An 11,600-nucleotide genomic window follows, 5' to 3' on the forward strand; every position below is an offset into this window, starting at 1 on the left:
ACTGGTCCAATTGTCGGTGTCACCATGCCCTCTCCTGACCTGACCTTTATTTTCTGGCCCTTCCCCACCTTGGATGGTGGCACAGCTGTCTTGCCACCATACCCTTTCGTATCCCTGAGCCCTTGGTGGCAGGTGTTTTCTGCTTCTCCGTCCGGGATGTGGGCAACTTTTTTACTTTTGCAGGTGGCGGAATGTCCTTGCCCTCGCTCCATGGCATTCTGGCAGCCCTGTTGGGTGGCGCACTCCAATAGCCTGCAGTTGCTGGCACCACTGCACCTGGTGATGTGGTTGCTGAGGTGCTGGGTTGGGACCTGGAAAGCCTGGCCCTAGGGGAAGGATAGGGGGGGAGATGTAGGGAAGAGGTCAATATTATCCAGGAAAAGTTTTTCAGACACACTGGGACAGGTAGATGGAGGGGGTTTCGGAGTGGAGGAAGAGGTTATGGTTGTAGGAGGTGTACGTTTGCTGAATTTGGGTGAAGGTGCATGGGCTGGAGGCTGCTGTGAGGTGGATAGCTGTTGGGTGGGTGTGTACCTATGTTTGTGTACTTTGGGAGGAGGGCTCACAGACACACTGGTAGAGGACACAGGGGATGTGTGAATGGTAGTGGGGGTGGTGAGTGCATGTGAGCGGTGTGTGGTGATGGGCGTGCTGGTGATGGAGGTAGTGGCTGAAGATGTAGTGCATGCAGGTGTGAGTGAAGATGAGACAGGGAGGGAGGAGGAGGACGTGGAGGAGGGGGACACAGTGAAGGCAGTGGATGTTGGTATGTGTGCATGGGTATGATGCTTGTGTGAGTGCCTGTGGGATGTGTGGTGGTTATGTTTGCCTGAGCCACCCTTGTGTGTTGAGGTGTGTGCATGCTGGTCTGATGGTGTGCTTGGGATAGGCTGAGGTACAGGGGATTAGGTCTGGGTGGAGGAAGTTGGAGGGGGGAGGCTGGACACAGGGACAATGGCTGCCATCAGTGCTGAGGCCAGAGCCTGAAATGCTCTCTGTTGGGCTGCCTGGCCAGAATGAATGCCCTCCAGGTATGCATTTGTTTGTTGCAAATGCCTCTCAACACCCTGGATGGCATTCACAATGGTAGATTGCCCAACAGTGAGGGATCTCAGGAGGTCAATAGCCTCCTCACTGAGGACAGCAGGGCTGACTGGGGCAGGGCCTGAGGTGCTTGGGGCGAAGGAGATGCCCACCCTCCTGGGTGAGCGGCCATGGGACAGACCCTGGGGGGCTGCTGGGAGGGCGGTGCTGGTAGGGGGTGGCGGCTGTACCTGTTGATGCAGGGGGCACAGAGGGGCCCACCACCGCAAGGGAGCTACCATCAGAGGAGTCGCTGCTGTCGCTGCTGTCACCTCTTGTCCCCGCCGTGGAGCTCCCCTTGCCCTCCGTCGCACTGGTGGCTTCAGACTCCGTTGTCTCGCCCTCCAGGGCAAAATGGGATGCTGTTCCCTCCTGCTCCGTTGCCACTGCTCCTCCGCCTGATGATGCTATTGCACATAAGAACAGTGAGACCACAAAAAGGGGGGGAGACAGAAGAAAGACATGTACAGTGCATGCAATACCACTTCCGTTGGCAGACACTACAGACACAGCAGCCCTCTGCACTACGCTATGCACTTATAGTTCCTAGATTAATCACATGCCCATGGGGTACAAGGCCTAAGCCCGATTGCTGCACACATGGTAGTCACAGGAGCCTGACTAGGTGGCTCTTACCACTGGTGGGGTTGGGGTGCCACATAGGTTGCCTCACAAAGCGACCTTGCCTACAAAGCTCGCCCTGGCCTAGGGGAACCCACTGCCCACCTCCCCCACCCAGACACCTCGTAATGCACTCAGAGTCAGATGGATGTGACTGTACTAACACCCTTGTGGCTGCTGTGATGCCTTCAAGCGCCCATCCAACTCCGGATATGCCACCGCCAGGATCAGGAACATCAGGGGGGTCATGGTGCGACGGACACCCCTCCCACATTGAGAGGCCATCCCCAGCTGGGCCTCCGCCGTCTTTTTGCTCCAGCAGCGAATGTCCTCCCATCTTTTCCGACAGTGGGTGCCCCGTCTGTGGTGGACTCGCAGGGTCCGTATGTCCTTGTAAAAGGCACACCAAATATCCTTCTTCTGGTGGGCGCTGACCTACAGGAATAGTACAGGGGACAAGGAAAAACTTTAACCATCTGGACCGTCACAGTCACTGGCCCACGTTCCCACCCTTGCCCTGACGCACATACACTCACGGTCCGCTCATGCAGGGCTCAATTCCACCCCCCATGCATCTTCCATCCACACCACTCCAAACAGGCATTGCCCATGCAGCATGCCCATAATGTACTCACCTGTTTGTCTGGAGGACCGTAGAGTAGCGTGTACTGGGGGAGGACCCCAGCCACTAACTTCTTCAACTCCTCCGAAGTGAAGGTGGGGGGCCCTTTCCCCAGACACCTGAGCCATAGTCGCTTCCAGACTGAGGTCACAGCAGCACTTGCAGTGTAGGTCCTCTCCTGTTGAAGGTCAGGTATCAAGTGAGTGTACAGATAGAAAATGTCAGTCACGTCTGTGGCGGTGCATACCGTCACCGCCGGCATACATCGTCATTGGCTCCTGGGACCCATAAGGTCCAATGTTAACCAATGCAGGATTGCGCCGCGGTCTTCGACCGCCTACTGCAACGGTGTTGAACGCCAGCGCAGTTATCTCATATCCCCTTGTCCCACCTTATAGGTCAGGCAGCCGCCATTTCAGGGGGCCACATGGCATTAATAATAACTGTGTCACATCTATCTAGGCCTTGCATACACACAGTAACAGGCACATTGCCGATTTAGAAATTTGTGCAAATGACATTTTGCAATACCTCGGTGTTGGCTGACTCTCTGCTCGCTGTTCTCCTTCACAGGACACGTCCGCTGGGGCAGGTGATGAGATGGCGGCATCCTCCGGTGTACAGACCACTGGTGGACCTGTCGACAATGGAAGAGAGACACGTAATAGTCACCTACAGACTTGATCGTGCAACAATCCATGAACTGTGTGCCCAGTTTGAGCCAGACCTGATGTCAGCTATCCGCCATCCCACAGGAATCCCCCCTCTAGTGCACGTCCTGTCAGTACTGCATTTCCTGGCAAGTGGGTCTTTTCAAACTACAGTGGCCACTGCATCAGGGATGTCCCAGCCAATGTTCTCTAACATGTTGTCCAGAGTGTTGTTTGCCCTGCTGAAACACATGCGTTTTCCATCAGGTGGAGGATTTGCCTACAGTGAAAGGTGACTTCTATGCCCTGGGACATATCCCCAACATCATAGGTGCCATTGATGGGACACATGTGGCCTTGGTACCCCACCCCGCAGGAGTGAACAGGCGTACAGAAACCGGAAGACCTACCATTCTATGAATGTGCAGATGGTGTGTTTGGCCGACCAGTACATCTCCCATGTGAATGCCAAGTTTCCTGGCTCAGTTCATGACGCTTACATTCTGAGGAATAGCAGCATCCCTTATGTGATGGGCAACTCCAGAGGCACCATGTGTGGCTAATAGGTGAGGACAAGGATACTGTACCCTGTGAATAGTTGTCTGGGTCTGTGGTTGTCCCTATGGGTTAGTGTGTGTCTAACAGTTGTCCCTCGACATTTGCAGGTGACTCTGGGTACCCCAACCTGTCATGGCTACTGACCCCAGTGAGGAATCCCAGGACAAGGGCAGAGGAACGCTACAAAGAGGCACATGGGCGAACTAGGAGGATTATAGAAAGAACCTTCGGCCTCCTGAAGGCCAGGTTCCGGTGCCTCCATATGACAGGTGGTTCTCTCTACTACTCACCAAAGAAGGTGTGCCAGATCATCGTGGCCTGCTGTATGCTGCACAACCTGGCCTTGCGACGACATGTGCCTTTTCTGTAGGAGGATGGTCCAGCTGGAGGTCTTGTGGCAGCTGTGGAGCCTGTGGACAGTGAAGAAGAGGAGGCAGAAGAAGAAGATATCGACAACAGAAACAACGTTATCCAGCAATACTTTCAGTGAGACACAGGTAAGAAGATATCACTGCCTCACACATCTCATACAATTGTTTGACCTATCATAAGTATGTCACTTTTACCCAGTGTATGGACCCTGACTTGTCACTTTGCCTTTCCATTTAACAGATGTGGGTCCCACTGTGTGACCTCTGCTATATTACCTCATGGACTAGAGCTGTGTTACATTGGTATGTTGACAATACAATTGACATTGCTATGTTCCATAGTTATTGTAAATACACATTTGTGAAAGCACAGACTGACTCCAGATTGTTTTGTGATTCAAGGATGTTTATTTCTGTGTAATTAAGTGGAGGGGGTTGTAAAATGGGAAGGAGTGATGGTGGAGGAATGTCCATGGCAGAGTCGAGTCTATTCATTTCACAGGTGCAATGTCCAAAGGGTCGTAGGAATTGGAGCTAGGGCAGTTGATGGATGGACAGGGTGACAAAGTGGGACAGAAGGATGACATTCAGGGGGGTCTCATTTCCTGGCGGTGGTCTTACCATTGTTCTCGGTCTTGTTCCTGGATCTCAGGGATCGTTTGCGGGGTGGTTCTCCATCTGCAGGGGGTGGGGTGCTGGCGTCGTGGTCCAGTGGTGGTGCCTCCTGCCCACTAGCGCCGGCGGAGGTGGTGGGCTGTTCATCATCCAGGCTAGTGTCAGGGGCTCCTTGCTGTGCCACAGTGTCCCTCCTGGTGTTGACAAAGTCCTTCAGCACCCCTACAATGGTGACCAGGGTGGTGTTGATGGACTTGAGTTCCTCCCTGATCCCCAGATAGTCTTCCTCCTGCAGCCGCTGGGTCTCCTGAAAGTTGGCCAGTACCTTTGCCATTGTCTCCTGCGAATGATGGTACGCTTCCATGATGTTGGAGAGTGCCTCATGGAGAGTGGGTTCCCTGGGCCTGTCCTCCCCCTGTCGCACAGCAGTCCTCCCAGTTCCCCTGTTTTCCTGTGCCTCTGTCCCCTGAACTGTGTGCCCACTGCCACTGCCCCTAGGTCCCGAATTTTCTTGGGGTGGTGGGTTTGCCTGGTTTCCCTGTAGTGGTGGACACTGCTGCTTGATGTGTCCTGGGGACAGAGGGATGGGCCCGATGGGTGGGTGCTGTGCTGTGCTGGTATTTCCTGAGGGGGGAGGCTCTGTGGTGGCTTGTGCCAGGGTCAGGGGAACCGACTGTCCCGAGGTCCCAGATGGGCCGGGCTGGTTATCTTGATCCAGTTGGACAGAGCTGCTGTCATCACTGTGGGCCTTTTCTGTGAGGAGAGTGGACATGTCTGGAACCTCCTGTCCGGTGGCGTTGGGTAGGGGTCCTGCAGGGGTGTAAAGGCATGATTATTGCATCTGTGTGTGCTATCATGTGCAATGGGTGAGTGCTCCTGTACTCCAGTGCTTGCATTCTTGTCTATGACCTTGTGTAATAATTGGTTTGGGGTCTGTGTTGCGGGCATGCTTTGGTGATGGGTGTCCATGCTTTGGTGTTGCATGCAGGGCTTGGTGTTGGGATGTGTAGGTTGTGATAGTGGGACATTTGTGAGGTGTTGGAGTGATGGGGGTGAGGGTGGGGGTGGGGGTATGAGATAGCATGCAGGTAGGGTGGGGGGATGAGGTAGTAAAGATGGGGGTCCGCCGCCAGTTGTCTGTACTGCAATCTGGTGTCATGAGACCACGGAACGCACCTTCCCCCGTAATTCGTTCCACCTCTTCCTGATGTCATCCCTAGTTCTTGGATGCTGTCCCACTGCATTGATGATTCTGCGCCATAGCTCCATCTTCCTAGCAATGGCGGTGTGCTGCACCTGTGATCCGAATAGCTGTGGCTCTACCCATACGATTTCCTCCAACATGACCCTGAGCTCCTCCTCAGAGAACCTGGGGTGTCGTTGAGGTGCCATGGTGTGGTGTGGTGTGGTGTGGGTGATGTGTGAGGTGGTGTCGGTTGTGATGTGTGAGGGGATGTGTTTGTGTGTGTTGTCTGAGGTGCGTGGATGGTGTGTGTGATGGTGTTGTGTGCCTGTGGATGCTAGTTTTGTTGATGGTGGTGTCTCTCTCTGGCCTTCTTTCTCAATTTTGGTAGTAAGGGTTTGTGGGTGATGTGGGTGCATGTTTTATATTGTATTGGGTGTGTGGGAGTGGTGTGTGTATGTGTATCAGGTATGTGTATTTCGAATTGTCCAATGTGGTTGTGTTTTGTAAATGTGTGTGTATTTTGAGCGTGGAGGTGGGTACCGCCAATGGAATACCGCGGTTGAAAGACCGCTGCGTGTATTCGTGGGTCGTGATTTTGTGGGCGTATTCCTGTTGGCACGACGGTGGAGGTTTTGTTATGGCCAGTTTATCACTGACCTTTGGTGTGGCGGACTTGTGTGGGTGTCTGGATTTTGGCGGATTCCGAGCTGTGGGTCGTAATAGCTGTAGCGGTGTGTTGGCCGTCTTCTGCACGGCAGTAAGCAGGATTTTCCACCAATGTTGTAATGAGGGCCTATGTCTCCTACTGAACAAGGTCCATCGAGCTAAAATCCCAGCTCTTTTCTTATCCATTGATACAGAGAAGGCATTTGACCAAGTGGACTGCGAATACCTTGACACAGCCTTAAAGAAAATTGGGCTTGGCCCCAGATTTCGAGGGTGGATCCGATGCAATTATGACAAACCTAGAGCAATGGTCGCTGTGAATGGGGGACTGTCCTGGCAGTTCCCCATACTACTGAGCACTCGACAAGAGTGCCCTCTCTCGCCTCTACTATTTGCTTTATACATAGAGCCCTTTGCTGAACACATACAGCAACATACGGACATTTCTGGAGTGCCAATGGGTGGCAGATCGCATAAGCTGGCTCTCTATGCAGACGATATGCTCTTCGTTTGACCCGGCCCCAGATCTCTCTCCCCGGTGTCATGGTGGAACTGACGGCTTTCGGCAAGGTATCAGGGTTAAACTAACCTTACTAAATCTTCCATATTGAATCTTACCGCTCCGGAGGCTGAGAGGATCTCCCTAGAGGCCGCCCTCCCCTTCCTGTGGGCTACACAAGGGATCACATACTTGGTTTACGTATCCTCCCCACAATAGCGGCCACAATAGACAGTAACTACAAATAGATACTAGACACTACCCTTTCCAACTTAACAAAATGGAGGTCACATAGCCTCTCTTGGATGGGCGTCTAGCAGCAGTAAAGATGACACTCCTGCCTAAGATACTCTTCCTCATGCAGACCCTACCACTGCAGCAATCCCCTAACCTCCTAGACAAAATGCAAACACTAATCTGGGAATTCATCTGGGGCAGAAAGAGGGCCAGAATGTCAAGACCTCAGGCATATCTACCCCAGTCTGAAGGCGTGCTGGGAGTTCTGCACCTATTGAGTACTACCAAGCTGCACTGCTGCCCTATATGGTTGAACGGCACCGACCCATGACAGAGAAATACTGGTGCTTTATTGACCAAGCGGTGGCAGGGGTCCACATCTGGAAGGTGCCATGGTTGCAGAAGAAGCACAGACCACCTGGGGTATATGTCTCACCGATTCTGAGGGCCACAATGAATGCAAGGGACAGGGTGCAGGTTATGAAACGACTCTCCACACCAGTGTCCCGCCAGACACTGATCATTGGCAACCCAGACTTCCGCCCCGCACTTGACGAACCTGCCTTCTTGCGAATTGCAAGAGGATAGGCGACCTCTTTGCTGAGGACAGTGTCATGGACTTCAACAGCCTCCAAAAGGGGTAAAGTCTTCCGATCTCTGCCTACTGGCAATTCATGGCCGTTCATCACTGGGTTACCTCACCCACGACAAGTCCACACGCCGGCCGATCCCTTACGAGATTTGAGCAATGGTTACTGACCAAAGATACGGACAAGCAGCTCTTGTCCGACATTCATACCTTCTTGACTACAACACCCACACTCTCTATGACAACGGCAAGACGTAGATGGGAGAGGGAATGTGAGCACACTGTTACGGATCAGGAGTGGTGAGATGTCCTTCACTGAGCGTGGGTCACAGCACAAGCTATGAACACCACAGAAATGTTTCTGAAAATAGCCCACTACATGTACTACACACCCGCATAGGTGGCCCAGTGGAGGGCACACAGTGATGGTGAATGCTGGCATCAGTGTGGACAGAAAGGTACACTCACCCATATATTATGGCATTGCCCAGGGATCGCGTCCTTTTGGCAATCCGTCCTCACCGCAATTAATGACATGTATAACACAGCCATACCGCGCTTTACAAGTTATGTATTAAGTTATGTATTGCGGGGCCTTCCCAATCCTCAAACATACCCACTCCGTACACCTAAGGGTAGAGCTATTATGCTGACGCTGGGGGCTACTAAACAACTACTGCTTTCCCACTGGGGTACTGCGACCATTCCCACTCACAACGACTGGCTGCATAGGCTATGGGCTCTTATGGGTATGGGAAAAACTGACAGCCGCACTGACTGGCTCGCTGCCGCTCTATGATGAAACATGGGGACCATGTATACAGTACCTGCCAGAGGAAGTTCGGGAACTAACCTGCCCTTCCTACCTGCGCATCCTTCGACTGACAATCTCTCCCCAGGGTTCCCGCTAACTAGGCTTACTGTTGAGACTCTAGGTATTTCTCATCCGCATTGAACGTCTTGAGTCTGTACACTGAGTGGGGTACCTTCTGCGATATAGGTTCAACACTCCCCCCTCTTTCCCACCCCGCCTCCCCTCTTTCTCATGTTATGTTTCTCCCCAATGGCCAGTGGTTGTAGGTGGGTGTACTGTATTGTTCTTGCCTTACAAAATCAATAAATCAATAAAAGAGGTTTAAACCATAATATGAATCAGATGCTAAATTTCCAGCCGATGCAGCAAATGCAAGTGGCGAGGACACAGATAACACAGTTACAACCAGTGCAGCAGCAAGTTCCTATGCTACCAAGACAGCAAATGCAGATACTTCAAGCCCTGACGGAACAGCAACAGATAATACTTACTCCACAGGCCACAGTTCAGAGACAAGACAGAAACAGTGGCACAGTACACCAGTTCCTGTTACACATTGAGAATGAAATAAACGGAAAATGGATGAGTGATAGTTCCGATGAGGAGACATGTGTGCTTGCAGCTTCCTTAGAGGTAGATCAGCGAGGTCCGTATGTGAAGGGAAAAGTAATGGGCCACAAGTTTATATTCTTAGTGGATACAGGATCTACATGCTCAACTGTCAGAAGTGCAGAAGTGCCAAATTTACCTCTTTCAGGAAGGACGGCCCAGGTGATAGGAGTAGCAAATAAGCAACTGATCATTCTAATAACAGATCCAGTACAAGTTGAAATTGGCAATTTCCAGGGATTACACAGGTTTGTGGTTTGTGACCCGAGTCCGGTATCCCTACTGGGAAGGGACTTTTTGTGTAAAACACAGTGTTCAATTTCCTGTTCAACGGATGGAATTGAAATTCTGACAAATAGTGAGGATGAGGAAGACCGAACTCCTGAAACGGATTGTGAAATTACAAATGAAGAGTATCCATTAATTCAGTTTTTCCCCATGTTCACAGTGAAAGAACTACATGAAGACTTACAAGGAACAGTGCAGGAAAATGTGTGGGATCTGACAGGTAAAGAAGTGGGTTTGATCAAGGGAGTAGAGCCGATTAAAATCACTCTGAAGTCAAATGTAGTGTTCCCGCAGCTTCACCAGTACAACATGACACAAGATGTTATGATGAAAGAGGCACAGATAATGAGAGACTTCATAAAGCAGGGAGTTTTAAAAGAAGTGTTGAGCAGCCCATGTAATTCACTGATAATGGGTTTAAAGAAGCCATGTGGGAAAGTCCGAATTGTTCAGGACTTGAGGAAAGTGAATGTCCCATAGTGCCAAATCCAGCAGTAACAATGTTTCAAATACCATCCGATGCAGAGTGGTTCACAGTGGTTGATTTGTCACAAGCTTTCTTTTCTGTGCCTCTTCACAAGGATAGTCAGTTTATTTTCAGTTTCAAATTCCTAGACAGAGTCTACAGTTGGTGCAGGCTTCCTCAAGGGTACACAGAATCACCATCCTTGTTTAATCAGATCCTGGTGGGATTTTGTTTATTGTGGTGATTGTGGGAATGTCTGTTCTTGATATGAAAGGAGCCAACCATACTATTGCTTCAGAGACTACTACAATGTCTGCCTTAGAGAATTTTAAACTAGAGGAAAAGTATTTGCATGATTATGCTAATGCTCAAGGAGAACTTTCTTCTAACGTTTTCTATCGCTTGCTGAGTATGTTGAGACAATGGATGCGAAAGATTGTCTTGTGTACACGCAAATTCCTTCATCAGTGGAAGAAGGAGTTACTTACCATAGCTTGCCTCTAACTTATGGGATAATTTGTAGTCTGCTACTGTTAGACTTTTCATCCTCGGCGTGGTCTCCCTTAACTTTGTGCCTCTGTTCCCCAGGTTATTGATGTGTGCTGGACTCTGATTTTGCTGTTTTTATTACTCTGGGCACTTTACCACTGCTAACCAGTGCTAAAGTGCAAGTGCTCCTGTTTAAAATGTGTATGTAATTGGGTTTCCATGATTGGCATATTTGTTTTACTGTTAAGTCCCTAGTAAAGTGCACTAGAGGTGCCCAGGGCCTGTAAATCAAATGTTACTAGTGGGCCTGCAGCACTGGTTGTGCCACCCACCCAAGTAACCCTGTAATCATGTCTCAGACCTGCCACTGCAATGTCTGTGTGTGTATTTTTACACTGTAAATTCTACTTGGCAAGTGTACCCACTTGCCAGGCCTAAACCTTCACTTTTCTTACATGTAAGGCACCCCTAAGGTAGGCCCTATGTAGCCCCAAGGGCAGGGTGCAGTGTATGGATAAGGTAGGACATATAGTAATGTGGTTTATATGTCCTGACAGTGAAATACTGCCAATTTCCTTTTTCACTGTTGCAAGGCCTGTCTCTCTCATAGGATAATATGGGGGCTACCTTTAAATATGATTAAAGTGTAGATTCCCCCAGAGAGTAGATGGACACGTGGAGTTTGGGGTCCCTGAACTCACAATTTAAAAATACATCTTTTAGTAAAGTTGGTTTTGAGATTGTGTGTTTGAAAATGACACTTTTAGAAAGTGAGCATTTTCTTGCTTAAACCATTCTGTGACTCTGCCTTGTTTGTGAATTCCCTGTCTGGGTCAGTTTGACAGTTGGGTTGTTTTTCACCTCACACTAGACAGTGACACAAAGGGAGGTGGGGTGTAGCCTGCATTTCCTAATTAGCCATCTCTGCTAGGAGGGAGGGGTGGAGTGGTCACTCTCATCTGAAAGGACTGTGCCTGCCTCTGACAATGCAGACTCCAACCCCCTGGTGTGTGTCTCAGGTCTTGCCTGGGCAAGGCAGGATTTCACAAGTAGGTGTGAGTCCCCTTTGAAGAAAGGTGACTTCAAAGACTAAAATGGGTATAAGAAGGGCACCCAAATCTACAGACTTTAGAAACACTTCTGGAACCAAGAGGAACCTCTGCCTGGAGAAGAGCTGAATAGCTAAGGAAGAAGAGCTGCCCTGCCTGTGACTGTGCTTTGTGGAGCTATCCTGCAG

Source organism: Pleurodeles waltl, chromosome 7 (assembly GCF_031143425.1).
Source record: "Pleurodeles waltl isolate 20211129_DDA chromosome 7, aPleWal1.hap1.20221129, whole genome shotgun sequence".
Taxonomy (NCBI): domain Eukaryota; kingdom Metazoa; phylum Chordata; class Amphibia; order Caudata; family Salamandridae; genus Pleurodeles; species Pleurodeles waltl.